Source organism: Macaca thibetana, chromosome 12 (genome assembly GCF_024542745.1).
Source record: "Macaca thibetana thibetana isolate TM-01 chromosome 12, ASM2454274v1, whole genome shotgun sequence".
Classification (NCBI taxonomy): Eukaryota; Metazoa; Chordata; class Mammalia; order Primates; family Cercopithecidae; genus Macaca; species Macaca thibetana.
Window position 1 is genome coordinate 94,484,174 of NC_065589.1, and position 20,033 is coordinate 94,504,206.

At 37.9% G+C, this 20,033-nt stretch overlaps 1 protein-coding gene across 14 annotated transcripts in view; it reads right to left on the reverse strand.

The window, feature by feature from the left end:
* Positions 1–20,033, reverse strand: part of MBD5 (methyl-CpG binding domain protein 5) — a 503,218-nt gene that overhangs the window by 63,019 nt on the left and 420,166 nt on the right. Inside the window, exon 3 of one of the 14 annotated variants that reach the window (XM_050752179.1) lies at positions 4,179–4,325. The exons of 11 other annotated variants lie outside the window; for them this stretch is intronic. The gene's annotated coding sequence lies outside the window, so the exon portion shown is untranslated. Of the gene's footprint in view, positions 1–4,178; positions 10,291–14,501; positions 14,619–20,033 lie in introns of those variants that run through there. 2 more of the 14 variants (XM_050752181.1, XM_050752182.1) reach the window with 2 other exon arrangements.

Below are 20,033 nucleotides of genomic sequence, written 5' to 3' on the forward strand. Positions count from 1 at the left end.
CTTATCAGCTTAAGGAGATTTTGGGCTGAGACAATGGGGTTTTCTAAATATACAATCATGTCATCTGCAAACAGGGACAGTTTGACTTCTTCTTTTCCTAACTGAATACCCTTGATTTCTTTCTCTTGCCTGATTGCCCTAGCCAGAACTTCCAACACTATGTTGAATAGGAGTGGTGAGAGAGGGCATCCCTGTCTTGTGCCAGTTTTCAAAGGGAATTTTTCGAGTTTTTGCCCATTCAGTATGATATTGGCTGTGGGTTTGTCATAAATAGCTCTTATTATTTTGAGGTACGTTCCATCAATACTGAATTTATTGAGCGTTTTTAGCATGAAGGGCTGTTGAATTTTGTCAAAAGCCTTTTCTGCATCTATTGAGATAATCATGTGGTTCTTGTCTTTGGTTCTGTTTATATGCTGGATTATGTTTATTGATTTGCGAATGTTGAACCAGCCTTGCATCCCAGGGATGAAGCCCACTTGATCATGGTGGATAAGCTTTTTGATGTGTTGCTGAATCCGGTTTGCCAGTATTTTATTGAGGATTTTTGCATCGATGTTCATCAGGGATATTGGTCTAAAATTCTCTTTTTTTGTTGTGTCTCTGCCAGGCTTTGGTATCAGGATGATGTTGGCCTCATAAAATGAGTTAGAGAGGATTCCCTCTTTTTCTATTGATTGGAATAGTTTCAGAAGGAATGGTACCAACTCCTTCTTGTACCTCTGGTAGAATTCAGCTGTGAATCCATCTGGTCCTGGACTTTTTTTGGTTGGTAGGCTATTAATTATTGCCTCAATTTCAGAGCCTGTTATTGGTCTATTCAGGGATTCAACTTCTTCCTGGTTTAGTCTTGGAAGAGTGTAAGTGTCCAGGAAATTATCCATTTCTTCTAGATTTTCCAGTTTATTTGCGTAGAGGTGTTTATAGTATTCTCTGATGGTAGTTTGTATTTCTGTGGGGTCGATGGTGATATCCCCTTTATCATTTTTAATTGCGTCGATTTGATTCTTCTCTCTTTTCTTCTGTATTAGTCTTGCTAGTGGTCTGTCAATTTTGTTGATCTTTTCAAAAAACCAGCTCCTGGATTCATTGATTTTTTGGAGAGTTTTTTGTGTCTCTATCTCCTTCAGTTCTTCTCTGATCTTAGTTATTTCTAGCCTTCTGCTAGCTTTCGAATGTGTTTGCTCTTGCTTCTCTAGTTCTTTTAATTGCGATGTTAGAGTGTCAATTTTAGATCTTTCCTGCTTTCTCTTGTGGGCATTTAGTGCTATAAATTTCCCTCTACACACTGCTTTAAATGTGTCCCAGAGATTCTGGTATGTTGTATCTTTGTTCTCATTGGTTTCAAAGAACATCTTTATTTCTGCCTTCATTTCGTTGTGTACCCAGTAGTCATTCAGGAGCAGGTTGTTCAGTTTCCATGTAGTTGAGCGGTTTTGATTGAGTTTCTTAGTCCTGAGTTCTAGTTTGATTACACTGTGGTCTGAGAGACAGTTTGTTATAATTTCTGTTCTTGTACATTTGCTGAGGAGTGCTTTACTTCCAATTATGTGGTCGATTTTGGAGTAAGTACGATGTGGTGTTGAGAAGAATGTATATTCTGTTGATTTGGGGTGGAGAGTTCTATAGATGTCTATTAGGTCTGCTTGCTGCAGAGATGAGTTCAATTCCTGGATATCCTTGTTAACTTTCTGTCTCGTTGATCTGTCTAATGTTGACAGTGGAGTGTTGAAGTCTCCCCTTATTATTGTATGGGAGTCTAAGTCTCTTTGTAAGTCTCTAAGGACTTGCTTGATGAATCTGGGTGCTCCTGTATTGGGTGCATATATATTTAGGATAGTTAGCTCTTCCTGTTGAATTGATCCCTTTACCATTATGTAATGGCCTTGTCTCTTTTGATCTTTGATGGTTTAAAGTCTGTTTTATCAGAGACTAGGATTGCAACCCCCGCTTTTTTTTGTTCTCCATTTGCTTGGTAAATCTTCCTCCATCCCTTTATTTTGAGCCTATGTATGTCTCTGCGTGTGAGATGGGTCTCCTGAATACAGCAGACTGATGGGTCTTGACTCTTTATCCAGTTTGCCAGTCTGTGTCTTTTAATTGGAGCATTTAGTCCATTTACATTTAAGGTTAAGATTGTTATGTGTGAACTTGATCCTGCCATTATGATATTAACTGGTTATTTTGCTCATTAGTTGATGCAGTTTCTTCCTAGCCTAGCCTTGATGGTCTTTACATTTTGGCATGTTTTTGCAATGGCTGGTACCGGTTGTTCCTTTCCATGTTTAGTGCTTCCTTCAGGGTCTCTTGTAAGGCAGGCCTAGTGGTGACAAAATCTCTAAGCATTTGCTTATCTGTAAAGGATTTTATTTCTCCTTCACTTATGAAACTTAGTTTGGCTGGATATGAAATTCTGGGTTTAAAATGCTTTTCTTTAAGAATGTTGAATATTGGCCCCCACTCTCTTCTGGCTTGGAGAGTTTCTGCCGAGAGATCTGCTGTTAGTCTGATGGGCTTCCCTTTGTGGGTAACCCGACCTTTCTCTCTGGCTGCCCTTAAGATTTTTTCCTTCATTTCAACTTTGGTGAATCTGGCAATTATGTGTCTTGGAGTTGCTCTTCTCGAGGAGTATCTTTGTGGCGATCTCTGTATTTCCTGGATTTGAATGTTGGCCTGCCCTACTAGGTTGGGGAAGTTCTCCTGGATGATATCCTGAAGAGTGTTTTCCAACTTGGTTCCATTTTCCCCCTCACTTTCAGGCACCCCAATGAGACGTAGATTTGGTCTTTTTACATAATCCCATACTTCTTGCAGGCTTTGCTCATTTCTTTTTCTTCTTGTTTCTTTTGGTTTCTCTTCTTGCTTCATTTCATTCATTTGATCCTCAATCGCAGATACTCTTTCTTCCAGTTGATCGAGTCGGTTACTGAAGCTTGTGCATTTGTCACGTATTTCTCGTGTCATGGTTTTCATCTCTTTCATTTCGTTTATGACCTTCTCTGCATTAATTACTCTAGCCATCAATTCTTCCACTTTTTTTCAAGATTTTTAGTTTCTTTGCGCTGGGTACGTAATTCCTCCTTTAGCTCCGAGAAATTTGATGGACTGAAGCCTTCTTCTCTCATCTCGTCAAAGTCATTCTCCATCCAGCTTTGATCCGTTGCTGGCGATGAGCTGCGCTCCTTTGCCGGGGGAGATGCGCTCTTATTTTTTGAATTTCCAGCTTTTCTGCCCTGCTTTTTCCCCATCTTTGTGGTTTTATCTGCCTCTGGTCTTTGATGATGGTGACGTACTGATGGGGTTTTGGTGTAGGTGTCCTTCCTGTTTGATAGTTTTCCTTCTAACAGTCAGGACCCTCAGCTGTAGGTCTGTTGGAGATTGCTTGAGGTCCACTCCAGACCCTGTTTGCCTGGGTATCAGCAGCAGAGGCTGCAGAAGATAGAATATTTCTGAACAGCGAGTGTACCTGTCTGATTCTTGCTTTGGAAGCTTCCTCTCAGGGGTGTACTCCACCCTGTGAGGTGTGGGGTGTCAGACTGCCCCTAGTGGGGGATGTCTCCCAGTTAGGCTACTCAGGGGTCAGGGACCCACTTCAGCAGGGAGTCTGTCCCTTCTCAGATCTCAACCTCCGTGTTGGGAGATCCACTGCTCTCTTCAAAGCTGTCAGACAGAGTCGTTTGCGTCTGCAGAGTTTTCTGCTGTGTTTGTTATTGTTTACTGTGCCCTGTCCCCAGAGGTGGAGTCTACAGAGACAGGCAGGTTTCCTTGAGCTGCTGTGAGCTCCACCCAGTTCGAGCTTCCCAGCGGCTTTGTTTACCTACTTAAGCCTCAGCAATGGCGGGCGCCCCTCCCCCAGCCTCGCTGCTGCCTTGCCGGTAGATCACAGACTGCTGTGCTAGCAATGAGGGAGGCTCCGTGGGTGTGGGACCCTCCCGGCCAGGTGTGGGATATGATCTCCTGGTGTGCCTGTTTGCTTAAAGCGCAGTATTGGGGTGGGAGTTACCCAATTTTCCAGGTGTTGTGTGTCTCAGTTCCCCTGGCTAGGAAAAGGGATTCCCTTCCCCCTTGCGCTTCCCAGGTGAGGCGATGCCTCGCCCTGCTTCAGCTCTCGCTGGTCGGGTTGCAGCAGCTGACCAGCACCGATCGTCCTGCACTCCCCAGTGAGATGAACCCAGTACCTCAGTTGAAAATGCAGAGATCACTGGTCTTCTGTGTGGCTCGCGCTGGGAGTTGGAGACTGGAGCTGTTCCTATTCGGCCATCTTGCTCCGCCTACATTCTGATTTTTTACCATGTAGGCTTATAAACTTTTAGCAACACATGTGTCTGAAATGAAACAGGTTTTTAAAAGAAGCCAATGACTATGCATGTTGATAAAACAGCAAAAGAGCCTTTTGCTCTAGATTTTTCCCTGATGATCTCACAATCTTTGATGATTTCTGTGTTGAAAAAGTGTGATAGGGCATCTAAGAAAATTAATATGCTAACTTTAAATTTTATTTATAAAGTTAATCACAGCTTTATTTACTAAGTGGTTTACAGACACATTTTAATTGGATTAATAAAGGAATCCCTAAAATAAATAAATGCAGCAAAATAGAAATTAAACTTATGTTTCAACAGGATGCTAATTAATGGAACAGATCTTTTTTTTTCTCATTTTGCTTTACTGACATTATTGTTAACCTAAGAATAAACTCCCTACTTTATGAAGTGTTGAATGGGTATTTTATTTTACTTTAATTTTTTGGAGACAAGGTCTTGCTCCGTTGCCCAGGCTGTAGGGCAATTGCACAATTACGGCTCACTGCAGCTTTGACTTCCTGGGCTCAAGCTATCCTCCTCCCTCAGCCTCCTGTATAGGTGGGATCACAGGTGCCCAAACCAGGCCTGGCTAATTTTTTGATTTTTTTCGTGGAGATGGGAGTCTCCTTTTTTTGCCCAGGCTGGTCTTGAACTCCTGAGCTCAAATCATCCTCTTGTCTTGGCCTTCCAAAGTGCTAGGATTATAAGTGCGAGCCACCGTGCTTGGCTTAAATGTGTTTTTTTTTTTTTTTTTTTTTGAGACAGAGTCTCACTCTGTTACCCAGGCTGGAGGGCAGTGGCGCAATCTCGGCTCACTGCAAGCTCTGACTCCCGGGTTCACACCATTCTCCTGTCTCAGCCTCCCGAGTAGCTGGGACCACAGGCGCCCGCCACCACGCCCGGCTAATTTTTTGTATTTTGAGTAGAGACGGGGTTTCACCATGTTAGCCAGGATGGTCTGGATCTCCTGACCTCGTGATCCACCCGCCTCGGCCTCCCAAAGTGCTGGGATGAGCCACCGCACCTGGCCAAATGTGAATTTCTTAAGTTATACTCAAAACAACATGAAGTGACACCATGAAAATAAGTAAATAGCTATTCTTCATAAACCTTGCTGAATAACATCAAATGCCAAATTCTTCTGATTAAATGATTAATGATAAAAATAATGAATTGGTTTTTGAGTCATGTGATATTATGAGTAAATTCTATTAAAATATTTATAATGACATCACACACTGATCTTGTGCTCAGTGGATGGGACTACTGGGAGACACAACAGGACAGAATTAGCACCCAATTAATTATTGATTTATCAAGATGAGACTATGTACATTAGGTAAAACATAGATATTTGGTATATCTAAATCATGGCTTATACTTTTAATACTATGATTATAAATTTAGCTCATGAAATATTTAAAGGTAATTAAGAAGTCCACTCTATTCCTATATCTGCAAGAGTGAACACCTCATATTCTCCAATTGAGAACAAGTCCTACATAAAACCCGCCTTTATATTTATATTCCAAAACAATATATACATGTAACAACAGACATGATTGGATTAAAAATAATAACATTACTATTTTGGAGAGGGAAGTCTGAGTGGCTACAACATAATTATCATTTTATTGGATAATAAATGAACATATTCATAATCTTTCCATCATTAGTGGCTGAATTATGCTTGTTAGAGTAACCCTAAATGACGTTTCCCCGTTCTAATTATCTTTCACCATCATGTCAATTATTCAAACAGTTCCTTCACAGTACCTAGTCAATCCCTCAGTCAACCTTCCCCCATCTGTTTCACCTTTCACCTATTTATTGAAGACATGCATTTTTATTTATGAGCACACTTATCTTGCAGTTACATCTTTTTCATATTTTTAAACTGTGCAATAATTAGCCCCATTTTTGGCCTAGTTATTTTTCCATTGCTTATCTTCACTGTGCAGTCATTTCTTCCAAAATATACCTCTCAGATACATCCTTTGTAAGCGACCCAATACCTCTGCCAGGCTCCACTTATTCACTCAAACTACCCCAGCACATTTACATTTGTTTTATATAGTTGTACAAGGATACCCTAGAAAGGCAAATCTCTCTTGCCCCTGCCACTCACTAGAGAGAAATTCTCTAGCTTCAGATGTCCTTGACCGTTCAGTGCAGAAAAGTGTAAAAGTTCACAACCTGAGATGAGGGATCATAATGATGTAGGAAAGCTATATTTTCCATCAGCTCTCAAGGTACGGAGACAGGCTCCTGAGCGTGAGGCCAGTCCTCAGAGTCAAGGTAGCAGGCATGCTTGTCTGTGCCCATCTTTGGTCAATAAGATTATTTATACCAGGCCATATTTTGCTACGAAAATTCAGGAACTTGTACACTCTAGTCACATAGAAGCCTTCATTGAACAAAATGCTAAGTGTGGTAGGTTGCCACAAAATTGCAGTTCCTTCCATCAGGAAATGAATTTATCACTCCATACATTGAATCTTGGCAGGCCTTGTGATTTGCTTTGACCAGTGGAATTTGATGCATATGATACTGTTCAAGTTTTGCACCTAAAACTCAAAAGGCCTTATAACTTTCGCTCTTGTTTCTTGGAATGCCATCATCATGTGAACAATCTGAGCTAGCCCCATCGAGGATGAGAGATCACATGAAGAGAGAAGTCTAGCTGTCCAGCCAGTCCAGCTGAGGCCCTAGACTTGTAAGTAAATATAGCCAGCACCATGTGGAACAGGGATGAGCTGCTAGAGCTGGGCCCAGTCTTAACTGCCGACTCACAGAATGAAAAATATTATTTCAAATAGCCAAAAACTATACTAAAAACAATTACAAAGCCTAAAATAGGGTTTAACTTAAACCAATCATAGTATTGACAGGCTACGTAGCCTTAATGGTTAACAGCAGAAGCTAGAAGCTGGCTGGGTTTGAACCTTGGCTCTACCCTTTATTAACTTGTGACCTTGCACAAGTTTTAAAATTTCTTATAAAATGGGGATTATAACCATATAGGATTGTTCTGGGAAAAAAGTAAGTAAATGTAGATGTGCCTAGCACACAGTAAGTATCCAAATTGTTATTAGTCATATATAGCTATGAAAGTCATATTACAGAAATTTTAATAGCACTGGGAAAAAGACCATGATTTTGTTAGGTGAAAAAATGTACTATAAAATTATACATATAATTATCATCTTAATTTACAAAATGATACTATTTATATAGACATAGGAATAGAACACCACTATACTCTATATGTTCTCTGGTAATGGATAAACATACTTTCTCATTGCCTTTCTGGATTTTCAAATTTTTCTATAATAAACATATATTAGCTCTGTAATCAGGGAAAATACTACCTTCAAAAAATTAAGTGTTATATCTGTAGAAGAGCTAATTAAGGTTTCCCTAATCCTTAGAAGTATTAGGGAAGCTTTTTATTGGAAAGCTTCATGCCCAGTAATATGCTATTATTTCTCTTTCTGTTTTATTCAAAAGGAGAAAAAGATATGGAGAGTTGGAAAGAATACTGCATTAACCTATTATGATCTACATACTGCAAGTAAAAATCAAGGCTGTCCTTTAGATTGGTTCTAAAATGCCTCCGGGTGTCATGCTCACTTTTCTACTTGGAATATTGTCTCCCATCTCACCCTCTTGTTCTTCACTGAATAGTGCCCATTTATCTCAGTTTAAATGTCACTTTCTCAGAGAAGTCTTCCCTCGTCTCCCTAATCTTTACTTAACTTTCCGAGTCTTTAAACTAGGTTCCCCTTGTAATTCTCCCATATAATATACAGTTATTTTGCTTCACAGAAGTTATTACAAACAACTGAGCTTTCTCTTCGCCCTTGACATCCTGCAATATTGCAAAAGAAAAAGCAGTTGAGACAAAGAAGTTCAGGTTAAAGCTTCACTTTGTGCCTTTGAAAATATATAATGAGATGGGAAGTGAAGGTCTGTATGCATATATGGAAAATACTTACTATGAAACACTTCCTTTCATTAAAGCCAAAAGTGAACAATTACCAGCTCTCAAATACATATCTTTAAAAAAAATTTATTTTTTATATTTTCTGCAAATCCACCTAGGAATGTACTTAAGAAATGTAGGGAATTGTTTTAAAGAATAGTAACAAGTTATACCAGAACATCTATGAACAAAACGATAAACTCACTATAATTCTCAAGGAAAAATTATTTATGATTTATTCCTGTATGTTAGCTGTCAGCACAGTGGTTATTTTTTGCTTTTCTGTAATATGGTGATTTCTCATAAGGAATACCGATAAAAAAACTTGGCTGCATTTACATAATCTATTTAAGAGTACACCAACAAGGTTTGGGGGGTAATTTTCACATCTTATCTGTGCATGACTAGTATTTTATCTACTCAGGATGCAGCTTAATATATGAATGTCAAATCTTTGCTGAAAAATGATGTATATCAATTTTGTTTATTCCCAAACCTGTACGATGAGAATACAATAATGTAAATTATGTCTATTTGAGGGTTTGCAACACACCAAATGGTGTATTCATATATACACTAGATATTTACATACACTTTTACTATAAAAATATTTAGTACTCTTCAATTCATTTAACAGTGGCTGCCAAGTTCCTACTTGGATTAATCAATACCAAACAGAGGTAAAGTAATTTATACTTTATATAAAGTATATAAATAAACATAAATAAATCAATACCAAACAGAGGTAAAGTAATACCCTACTAGTCCCCTAGTAACCCTGAAAATCAGGTTACTCAAAGGAAAAATAAGACAACTCCTCAACCACTGAAGAAACATACCCAAAGACACTGTGTCTGACTATGTATCTAGGAACACCCAAGTCCAATAAGTCTCTCCAGCAAATATTATTAAATGTTCAAGATAACTACAGTCTAGTAAAGTATCTGGTAAGGTCTTTCAATAAACAAGAGGAGGAAGATTATTTCTGTGCAGATTTTAGAAAAGGGAGCCCAAAGAGCATATAATCTCTAAGTCCCATGAAATAAGTGATCTTTTATTGTGTTTCTGTAGCTCACATATCAGGAATGAAACAAGTAGTAAAACCCACGGATGTTTAATAGCCTCATATGAAAAGTGTCTCAAGGAGACTCCATTCAGTACTTGACTGACTGTTCACTGGAATGATGAGGATGGCAGAGAAAATGTAGCGGCCACAGAAAACTTATGCACAAAGTACTCAGGTTGGAGAGGGAGGGAGTTTCAATATAACCAAATGAGGCATACAGTGTTTTAGAGGATGTTCTGAAAAAAGCAAAAACTGTAAAAGTCTCTAATTTAACAAACAGACAAGCAAAATGTAAGAGCAGCCATACACAGGAGGACTTTGGGTCAAACCCCACCTACAGAAGTGTTTGGCTTGCACATGGTTTAAGAATAATAATATAAGTAAATTAATTGACAATATTTAAATCAAAAGATTTCACATAACAATTCTATTTCCTGCTTTACCTGAGAAACTGGACAATATGGTAACACTAGGCCAACATTCCTGCCTTACAACAATTATCTGGAACGGAGCAGTGGCTGCTCCTCCAGAAACAACTTGGCTCTCCAGTTCACTGCAATAACTTCCTGCTTCATTCCCATCAGCCTGGCCTCTATAGGCATTTGGGTTTCCAACTTCTGGAATAGAAAGTACCTTGAGATAAGGCTGAAGGTTTCACTATAGCCCTTAACAAGAGGTACAATTTATTTTGCTACATAGCCATTTATCCTACATTTCATAGTTTCTTCAAAAGGGTAAATGACGAATTCTTAGTAGATCATTATGCACTACCAATGTGTGTAGGAGGGCCAGTAAGCCAGCTAAAACCATAAGCACACAGGTAACTTTCCTAAGGAAATTGAGACTGTGGTGATTATTGACTTAGAGGAAGTAAAGAGTACAGAGAACCATCCAATATCAATCCTCTACTTTCATTCCTTCCCTTCCCTCCCTCTCTCCCTCCCCCCCTCCCTCCCCCCCTTCCTCCTTTCCTTCTTTCCTTCCTCCCTCCCTCCCTTCCTTCCTTCCTTCCTTCCTTCCTTCCTTCCTTCCTTCCTTCCTTCCTTCCTTCCTTCCTTCCTTCCTTCCTTCCTTCCTTCCATTCTTTCTTTCTCTTTCTTTCTTTCCACCATCATTGGCAATATCACATTATCATTATCTCAGGAACTTATCTTGGGAATCAAATAATTATGGAATCGAATTGTACAATTACTTATTTTAGGATATACAAAATGGCACTGATTTTTTTCTGGATTAAAAAATTGTTTTCTTTTAGCAAATAAAAAAATTCATCAAGTCTTTCAAAGGTATACTTGAGATCTTACAACCTGTTTACTTTCTCTTAGTCATCAGGAAGATATTACTATATTCTGTGTGACAAGGCTCTTCCTCAGCCTGGGTAAAATAATCCTTGGAACAGTCTAACTTATTTTGTTCTATTTCCATGGCCACCACTGGATAACCTTCTGATTATTTGATGGATTTCATAGGTGCTCTGATATAATTAAGTTACTCGGATAGCAAGCTCAAGTATTTCAGACACACACACACACACACACACATAAATAAATACATTAAATACATACACACACACACATAGGTAATCTGGTATACAAATTAATTTCTTGTAAATATGGATGGTCTGTGTTAGATCCCACAGGCCAGGCCCATCACTCTTGAGAACAAGAACAAAATCAAGTTTTTAATCTGGAAGAGCTACCCTGGACCACAGTTACTCCATAGGGTACTCCCACCATTGAGGTCTTCCCTTCATATCCAGACTATTGTTGTGTTTGTTTGTTTGTGTTTGGATACCACCTTCCTCTAACTACATCATTACTAGAAAAACTAGGGAATGATTTTTGAACCAGAGCAGGACAAGGGAAGTGTAGGACAGGGTGTGGCAACATGCTTGGGTGGTGCTGTTTCTCAGAAAGCAGCCAAGAGAGACAAAGGAGCAACCAAGGGATGTGGAAACAAGGTCAACTGGCATTTCTATTATATAATCCTGATATAATAAATGCCTCCAGGCATTATAATTAATGTTGCAAGTATTGGACATCAACTCTATGTGAGGCACTGTGATGGATGCTGGGAATCCAAACATGAAGAGAACGTAGTCCTCACCTTAAGGAGCTTACTGTCTGGGGAGCGGAGGGGTGGGAAGTGGGGCATAACACTGAATGATAGTTGTTATGATAGGGCTAAGTATGGCGTGCTAATTAAGCTCAAAGAGAGAGTTAATCTAGTTTTCAAGAATTGGTAGGTGTGGGCAGGAGACATCTAGGGCTGCATGGAGCTTAGATGGGCAAAGAAAAGGTTAGTAGGAGACCTGAAACTTCACCTAATCTTTGCAAGTGATCTTATTTCTGGAAGATTAATACTGAAGATTTTATATTTCTGTCTGTTAATAACATTCCTAATATCGTATTCATTTTTAGCTGGTAAACAAACATAGAGGTATCATTTTGTCAGACTTTTTAACCTTGAGATGTGGTAAGTGATGAAGCAGTAATAAATATTTTCCAAAGGAAGATGTGGATCCCTGCCTGATGCCTGAAATAGAAAATGATGACCAGACATTTAGATAAGCAAATGCTGTTTTTTTGACAAAGTATTATGAAAGAATGATGATTTGCTTCAGTAAGAAAGGAATATTAGATGTGAGTGCATCTTCTTCAGAAGACAAAAAGAGCAACACATGGGTGAGAAAGTATTAGCCTTAGATAAAGTAGTTTAAAACCACTGAAATGTGCATCCTTTAATAAAAGAAGTCTATAACTTATGAGAAGAAGATGGCTGTGGTGCTAAAGTTATTTTAGCCAAATGAATAAATAATATTTCCATTTATCTTATCCACTTCCAGGAACTGCACTGAACACTTTATATATACACAAATTAGCTCATTTAATCCTTTAAGTTTGTTTTTAATTTTTGTGGGTACACAGTAGGTATATATATGTATGAGTTACATGAGATATTTTCATATAGGCCTGCAATACATAATAATCACATTAGGATAAGTGGGGTATCCATCATGTCAAGCATTTATCCTTTGTGTTACGAACGATCCAATTATACTCTTTCAGTTATTTTAAAATGTACCATTAAATTATTTTTGACAATAGTCACCCTGTTGTGCTAGCAAATACTCTGTCTTATTCATTCTTTCTATTTTTTGTACTCATTAGCCATCCCCACTTCTCCCCACAAACCCCCACTACCCTTCCCAGCCTCTGGTAACCATCCTTCTACTTTCTATTTCTATGAGTTCAATTATTTTAGTTTTTAGCTCCCACAAATAAGTGAGAACATGTGAAGTTTGTCTTTGTGCACTTGGCTTATTTCATTTCACATAATGATCTCCAATTCCAACCATGCTGTTTCAAATGATAGGATCTCATTCTTCTTTTGGCTGAATAGTACTCCATTGTGTATATACTACATTTTCTTTATCCATTCATCTGTTGATGGACACATAGGTTGCTTCCAAATCTTGGCTATTGTGAATGGTGCTGCAATAAACATGAGAGTGCAGATATCTGATACAGATTTCCATTCTTTTGGGTATCTACCTAGGAGTGGGACTGCTGGATCGTATGGTAGCTCCATTTTTAGTTTTTTGAGGAACCTCCAAACTGTTCTCTCTTTACATTCCCAATTTACATTTCCACCAACAATGTACAAAGGTTCCCTTTTCTCCACATCATCACCAGCATTCATTGCCTGATTTTTGGATAAAAGCCATTTTAACTGGGGTGAGATGGTATCTCACTGTAGTTTTGTTTGCATTTCTCTGATGATCAGTGATGTTGAGCACCTTTTCATATGCCTGTTTGCCATTTATATGACTTCTTTTGAGGAATGTCTGTTCAGACCTTTTGTCCATTATTAAATCAGATTATTAGATTTTTTTCCTATAGAGCTGTTTGAGCTCCTTGTATATTCTGGTTATTGATCTCTGTCAGATAGGTAGTTTGTAAATATTTTCTCCCATTCTGTGGGTTGCATCACTTTGTTGATTGTTTTCTTGGTTGTATAGAAGCTTTTCAACTTGACGTGGTCCTGTTTGTCCATTTTTGCTTTTGTTGTCTGTGCTTGTATTACTCAAGAAATTTTTGCCCACTCCAATGTCCTGGAGAGTTTCTCCAACGTTTTCTTGTAGTAGTTTCATAGTTTGAGGTCTTAGATATCTGAGTCTTTGATCCGTTTTGATTTGATTTTTGTATATTGCAAGAGATAGGGGTCTAGTTTCAATCTTTTATATATGGATATCCAAGCTCATTTAATCCTTATCGCAATTGTATAAGGCAATGCTTTTATTTTTTCTGTTCTAGAGTTGTGGAAATGGGATGAGAAATTATGTAAATTTACTATCTTTCTTTCTCTGGTAATTATCATTTTTTCTACTTTCATTTCTCCTTAGTATTTATTACTATCTAACATAGTCTATTTTTTTACAATTTATCTTATTATTGCCTGTCTCCTCTGACAAGAATGTAAGCTCTGTGAGTACATGGGATATAGCAGTCATCATAGCAGACAAAAATCTCTGCTAATTTTTGTTTTGGGTTCACTAGCTCCTTGAAGGTTGGCTTCGTATCACTTCTTCCCCCATAGCACAAAGTACAAGCCTTGCACGTACTGGAACCAAAAATATTTGCTGAGTGAGTGATGAACACTATTAATTAGTAGGCATATACCAAGCCCTCAGCACTGAACTAGTCGCCGTAAGATAAGGAAGTACAAAATACAGTCTCTGATTTAAAATAACACTTAGGAATAGAGCTAGGGATGAAGCATGAAATATAAAGAAACATGAGGAATACCAAGGGCATAAAAGAAGTCCTCACATGTCAATAATTCCATTCTCAATCATCTAACAATGTCTAAAAATGCCTACTCACAGCTCCTCCCAAGATACCATTGTATTCTGTTGCGCTAAACTTTCTTGTAAATGCCTGAACAATGTGTTTACAACTCTGAGCCTTCGCATATATTGTTCTCTGGGCATAGAAAAACTTCCCCCCATTTTCTTTAAAGTAACCTTTTATTATCCTGTCTAGAGTTACCTGCTTATTCCTCTTTCATCCTACATGTGTTACATGTATGTTACAGCACTTGCCAAACTCTATTTTAATATACACACATTACTTGTCTTATTTACCTTTGTGTTCCTGGTTTCCAAATTGTCAGGTACATAGTATGCAAACAATGTGCTTCAAGTTTAATTACTCATTTTTCTCTCCTTTCAAAATACTAAAAAATTTTCTTTTTTACTCTCCTAAAATAGAACCATAGATAGAAAAGTTCTTCTTAATAATATATTAAAATCACCCAGTGGTAAATACATACACACAGATAGATGCTAACTGCAGGTATATATTCAATCAAAACTGAGTGGAGGCTGAATCTACTTTTCTTATTTTATTTTCAGCACAATTCCACCTTCAGGGGATATCACCAGTGCCTAGAAGAGTGCCTGGCACACAGAAAATGACTTGTTGAATAAATAAATGAATGCTTGCATAAAAACCATGTCATTAAATGCTAAACAGCATTTCATAAACTAGATGTATTATAGGAACTCAGAAATAAAGTAACAAATCAGAAAAACAGTGAACTAAGGAGTAGAAAGTTTGGTATCTGCCATTTTCTAGTTTTATAGCTTTGAGCAAGAAACATTTAAACTGATCTTTAACTTCTTAATTTGTAAAAATAATAGATTAGGCTAGTTTTCAAATTATTTTACCAGAAGTCTCCATTGTTGAATGAAATGTAAATGGAATTGCCATTAAATAAAACAGAAAAGATTCATTAGTAAAAATTCATAAGATCAAGTTATGATACTACTTATTTAAATTCATTATTAAGAATGGGCCGGTGGCTCACTCCTGTAATCCTAGCACTTTGGGATGCCAAGGTGGGAGGACTGCTTGAGGCCAGGAGCTTGAGATCAGCCTGGGCAACATAGCAGAACCCTGTCTCTACAAAAAATTTTTACAAATTAGTTGGGCATGGTGGTGCATGCCTGTAGTCCCAGCTACCTGGGAGACTGAGGCAGGAGGACTGCTTGAGCTCAGGAGTTTGAGGCTGCAATAAACTATGATCATGCCACTGCACTTCAGTTTGGGCAACAGGGCTAAAGTGCATCTCTTAAAAAAAAAAAAAAGAATGAACATAGGTGACAACTGCAATTTTAAATTATCCTCATCAGCAATGGCATTTTCTGTATTTTGTTTTGGTTTTACAATGTTGATACAATTCTGATTACCACAAATACACTATTACAAATGGTAACAGTTATTAAAAAAATAATTTGGCAATATTAAGATTTCTGCAATTAAAATGGTCCAGTGGCTTGAATGAGGAGTATAGAAAATTCTGTTTTCAAAACTGAGGGACTATAATCATTATTCATATTTCTGGTCACAAATATAAAAAATAGACAAGAACCACCCAAAACTTAAATTAAGCAAGAAAACTTTCTTTAATATAGTATTATCATATTAACTTATCATTGCAAACTAAAGTGCCAAAGTACACATGGCAGAAAGATAACCCTATTTCTGTTTGTACTTAATGTGCCATCCTAGTGCCAATCATAACCTCGAAAGACACAGTCCTGAACACCCTAATCCTGAATGCTGAAATCCCAGAAGATCAAAATCCTTAAAGTCTAAAATCTTGAAAATCAGAATCCCAAAAACTTAAAATTTCAAATGCTGAAATCCTGAAAGCCAAATTTTGAGGAAGGGATTAGTGATTTTCACTTGTACACGAGACAGTTGGATCATGTTAGGTGGAACGATTACTTTGTTCTTGTCTTTATTTGGAAGTTAAGTGTAGTTTAAGGGGATGTGTTTGGATGTCAGGTTGATAAGAGGTGGACTGGTGGGCTTAAGTTTAGGTGTTAACTTGACTAGGTTAAGTAATACCTAGTAAAACATTATTTTTAGTGTATCTGTGATGGTGTTTCCAAGAGTGTGAGTCTGAGTGAACTAACTGGGAAAGTTCTTCTCTCATTGTTGGCAGGCACCATCCAATCTGATGGGGGCCTAGAGAGAAGTAATACAGAAGGCAAACTGGTCTCTTTGAGAACTTGGACACACATTTCTTTTGCTGCTTTGGACATCAGAACTACAGGTTGCTGGGCTTTGGACTCCAGGACTTACACCAGTGGCATCCCAGGGTCTCCAGCTTGCAGACGGCCTGCAATGGGACTTTTCAGCCATCATAATAGCATGAGCCAAGTCCCCTAATAAATCTCCCCTCATATATCTATATACATATTCTCTTGGTTCTCTCTCTCTGGTCAACTCTGTCTAATATAGATTTCGTTTCAAGAAGCCAAATATCCTTCCTTCTTACTGTATTCCTCACAACACTATGGAAGAGATCTGTGAAATTGTTCTGTTGCAAAAGAGCTGTGATCAGGTAAGTGTACAAGGCTGCTTAATAATGACAGATACAAAGTTTAAAAGCTAATTATTATTGGTGTGTGAAAGCAGAAAATTGCTTAATTGAAATGTCTGGGCAGTAACCAGACTTTCAAGTGACAGCATTTACTTACAAAATGTGTAGACCACTACGACTCTCCAAATACAAGTGCAGTGAGTGTTTTGAAGATCATAGAAGTGAAAAGGCAGACGAAAAATACAAAAAATCTCTCCTACCAAATTATCAGTTGTGTATGACTTTGTAGCTTCACATATAGCACCAATATGATACACTATGTATTTCATCTTTGCATCATTTCCAATACTGGATGTACAAAATGTGTAAGACTTTTAGAGAGTTCTAATTCATTTTATGCATTTATTGCAAATTTGACTTCACGAAAGTACATTATCGCAAGTTGACTTTGTGTGAAAGCATTGTGGGTGTATATAAAATGTTGAAACTTCCTCAATAAATCAAGAGAGGTCCTTTTCGTATATCTGCATTTCTAAAAGATAAAAACTAAAATTCTCGTGATCTTGGCTCTTTGGGCATATGTGGTGGTGACCCATTAAGGCTTTTGATTAATCTCATCAAAAGTCTTAGGTTGTCTGTCATGGTATTTCAGATGATTGCAATCATAAAGCTGGGTGCAAACAATTACCAACTGTAGTAACATGTGCTTATATATTTCACTTTTTGGCCTATTTCTTCATGAATATGGTTCATCTGCTCATAACTGTTTCACCTATGTGACTGTCTTTAGTATACCTGTTTCTGCTTGCAAAAATATGAATGTTATTATTGCCTATTTCATTGTGTAAAGTGGCCTGTGAAGTGTTGTGACATGTTTTTATGTTTATCAAATAGATTTTCTTTTCAAAGTGTAAATAAAAGTCTTTAAAGACTTTTTTAAATTACTTTTTCCAGAATAACATTTTTGAGATTTTGATCTTTTGAGATAGTAACTTTCAAGATTTTAGACATTAGGGAATTTGATGTTTCAGGATTTCAATATTTGGGATTATAGCTTCAGGATTGTGGCTTCTGGGATTTTGGCCCAAATCTATGGCATACACATGCTGCAGCAGTGGTCTTGCTTGTATAATTTGATTTGGATATGTAATATTGCACCCAAGATTTTAAAAGGCCAGCTATAAACTTAAAAATAAAAACATATGGGCTGGGCGTGGTGGCTCACACCTGTAATCTCAGCACTTTGGGAGGCCGAGGCGGGTAGATGACAAGGTCAGGAGGTCGAGACCATCCTGGCTAATATGGTGAAACCCTGTCTCTACTGAAAATACAAAACATTAGCCAGGCGCGGTGGCATGTGTCTATAGTCCCAGCTACTTGGGAGGCTAAGGCAGGAGAATAGCTTGAACCCAGGAGGTGGACGTTGCACTGAGTCAAGATTGCACCACTGCACTCCAGCCTGGGTGACAGAGCGAACATATAAAAAATAAATAAAAACATATATTCATAGGAAGTTCAAATACCTACATAAAAATTAGTAAGGAAGCTTTAATTGGCAGTCCATAAAAATATAAACTAATAGGGCAGCTTAGTTTTATTTTGTGATCCCTAATGTGTTACACTTTGGTACAACACATCTGAGTGTGCATGTTATTTTTATTACAGTCTTCAAATATTTAATATGCTTAAAATATTTAAATGTTGCAGCCAACATTTGGGAAACCTTGAAGAACCTCCTGTGAACTGGATATTCTTTCTAGTCCTTTCAATTCTATCATTTCTACATAATCTAGAAAAGCAAGGGCCAGACGTGGTGGCTCACGCCTGTAATCTCAGCACTTTGGGAGGCTGAGACAGGCGGATCACCTGAGGTCGGGAGTTCGAGACCAGCCTGACCAACATGGAGAAACCCCGTCTCTTCTAAAAATACAAAATTAGCCTGGTGTGGTGGTGCATGCCTGTAGTCTCAGCTACTTGGGAGGCTGAGGCAAGAGAATCGCTTGAACTCAGGAGGTGGAGGTTGCAGTGAGCCGAGATCGTACCACTGCATTCCAGTCTGGGCAACAGAGCAAGACTATGTCTCCAAAAAACAAAAACAAAAACAAAAACAAAAACAAACCAAGAAATAATTTATAAAGATTTTTTTGATTTCTTCAAATAAATCTTGTACAAATTTACTGAGATTAGACACTCATGGGAGAAGAAAGAGCCTGATCAGACAGAAGTAGAGAACTTGTGTTAGGGAGTATCAAGAAATATTACATTTAAGAAAACATGTCAATCTTCCTAAAACAGGCAGATTCCCTACACAGATAAGCTAAAAACAGCTTGGTATCATCAATCCATGACACCTTATAAACAGAAATATTGCTGGTCTATAGGTATCTTAACTTACAAATGCAATTTCATTCCTATGTAGCTATTTTTTGATAACATCTGTCAGATGTAGAATATCTTTTCACTGAATTTGCCTTCATTTACTTGAAGAATATATTCTGATTTGAACTATAGAGGAAACTCTCTTAACTGACTTCTATTTAAATAAATCACTGAATTAATCAAAATTGCATTCCCTTTTGGACACAGACAGAATGGAAAGAGACGGGAAGAAAGCAAGCCACCTGGAAAACATATTTGAGGATATTGTCTATGAAAACTTTCCCAATCTCACTAGAGAGGCCAACATTCAAATTCAAGAAATGCAGAGAACCCCTGCAAGATATTACACGAGAAGACCATTCCTAAGACATAATCATCAGATTTTTCAAGGTTGAAATGAAAGAAAAAAATGTTAAAGGCAGCTAGAGAGAAGGGGCAGGTCACCTACAAAGGAAATCTCTTCAAGCTAATAGCAGACCTTTCAGCAGAAACCCTACAAGCCAGAAGAGACTGGGGCCCTATATTCAGCATTCTTGAAGAAAAAAATGTCCATCCAAGCATTTCATATCCAGGCAAACTAAGCTTCACAAGTGAAGGAGAAATAAGATCCTTTTCAGACAAGCAAATGCTAAGAGAATTCATTACTACCAGACCTGCCTTATAAGAGTTCCCTCGATATGGAAAGGAAAGACTGTTACCAGTCACTTCAGAAAAAGTGCACAGATGAGTGACACTATAAAGCAACCACACAAACAAATCTGCAAAACCAGCTAACCAAACAATGACATTATTGATATGTACAGATTTGATCCTAACTATGAATGTAAGTGGATGAAATGCCCCAATTAAAAGGCACAGAATAGCAAGCTAGAAAAAGAAGCAAGACTCAAAAGTGTGCTGTCTT